The sequence below is a fragment of the Aplysia californica genome, unplaced genomic scaffold, assembly GCF_000002075.1.
Source record: "Aplysia californica isolate F4 #8 unplaced genomic scaffold, AplCal3.0 scaffold00057, whole genome shotgun sequence".
Classification (NCBI taxonomy): domain Eukaryota; kingdom Metazoa; phylum Mollusca; class Gastropoda; order Aplysiida; family Aplysiidae; genus Aplysia; species Aplysia californica.
Window position 1 is genome coordinate 1321823 of NW_004797327.1, and position 2012 is coordinate 1323834.

The following is a 2012-nucleotide window of genomic DNA, read 5'->3' on the forward strand; positions in this document are numbered from 1 at the left end:
AGAGAGAGAGAGAGAGAGAGATAGAGAGAGAGAGATAGAGAGAGAGAGACATGGAGAGATATAGAGAAGGAGGGAGAAAGAAAGACAGAGAGACAGAGAGATAGACAGGCAGAGTATGAGCGTTTGTGTGTGTTTGTGTGTGTGTGTTTGTGTGTGTGTGTGTGTGTGTGTGTGTGTGTGTGTGTGTGTGTTAACTTTAGCTGTTAACTGGCACAATCAGCTGGCGGACCCTTTCATGGATCTTGGAGAGGAGGGAAGAGCAGCTATTGCATTGTGCCGCCTGCAATGATGCCTAGACTATTCTCCAACCAAGTAAGTATGTAAGTAAGTAAGTAAATGTGTGTGTGTGTGTGTGTGTGTGTGTGTGTGTGTGTGTGTGCGTGTGTGTGTGTGCGCGTGTGTGTGTGTATTTGATATCTTTGCTCTCCTGGCCTCGATGAGAAGGTCAGCAAAAGAGATTAGCCTTAAATCAAATCCCATGCAATGATTTGCAATGACAAAGCAAAACAAATTATTACTTGACTCAAAGCTAGAACGGTAGTCGTCATCGTGTTCTTTGCGTTCCCCTGCTAATTATATTCTACGGGGCAATCGACTGCTGGTTCTTCAACCTGCAGGATAACTTATTTTTACCTAATATGTGACAGTTTTTCTTACTTAGTGTAGGGCCCCTTTACTTTCGGGCAGCCACAGTCCGTTTTCGAAAGTACTCTATGTTTTTATACTGATTAGAGTATGTTTTAGTCTTGGTAAGAATTAACTTTGATTTTTGCCAGGGTGGTGACCGAAGCTTCTTATCCTTATACATTTTAGGACCACAAAAGGACCTTTAACGTGCGCAACTTGCACACGGGATGTCCAAGATTTTCCTCCCTTGTCAGAGAAGGCTTGGTGTTGTGTCTTACCTACCCTAAAATCAGGGGTGTAATTGAAAGACAGCAGTAAGAAGGAGCCAAGACAAGCGGTCCATGTTGAACGGGTAAGGAGTAAAGAAGAGAAGAGGCCGGGGGGTGGGAGGGAATTGGGTGGGGGGTTGGGGGGTGGAGATGAAAGCAGCAGATTCTGATGATAGAACATGATTAGATAAGAAGCAAGTAGGTGAAAGGAGAACATTCTAGAGAACAAAATGTTTCCGGCGCTGTCAGGGTTAGAACCCGGAACTTGTTTAATAAGAGACGAACACCGTACCTGTAGACCACAAGAGCTCTCGAGAGTCGTTATATAATCTTTATTCTCACACATTGCGCACAGCGTCTTCTCTGCTTGAACAGCTCATACCCGAGTTCAGAACGACAACGTGCTTGCCAAGGTCCCCAACCGACTGCGCAATACAACCTTAAAGTAAAGAAAAATTGAGTGTAGACGGATGGATATTCAGACAGATAGCCAGCTGGACCGGCAGATAGATAGATAGATAGATAGATAGATAGATAGATAGATTGCTGTGCGACTGACTATTAATAGACTTCTTAACAAAGGGGCCATAAAAAAGCTTTATTTTACAAGCAATGACCTGCTAACGTCCAACAAAACAAATGGCCATCTCATCCGAGATTCTGGCAGTCTAGTGAGCATCGTTATTGACCACAGTAGAGTAATTAATTATACTGAGTGGGTCGAAATGACGCTATACCACTATAGCAAATCACAGATACTCAGACAAAAGTTTTATCTTCATGACATTATTGCTGTTGACAGGACATTTTCATTCCACTGTAATGAAACGCGCTGACGCGATCAGTGATTATTTGGCTTATGCATTAATTATGTTGTTATGTCGGCTGTGTGTGATAGCATTAATGCTGCACTACGAAGAGTGGTGTTGTCTTGGGCCGTGTGATATCACGGGGCAGTGAGAGAGAGAGAGAGAGAGAGAGAGAGAGAGAGAGAGAGAGAGAGAGAGTGAGAGAGAGAAACTGAGAGAGATTGAGAGAGATTGAGACAGACCGACAGATAACAGATAGACGGACAGAGACAGCAAGGGAGAGACAGACAAAGAAAGAGGGAGAGAG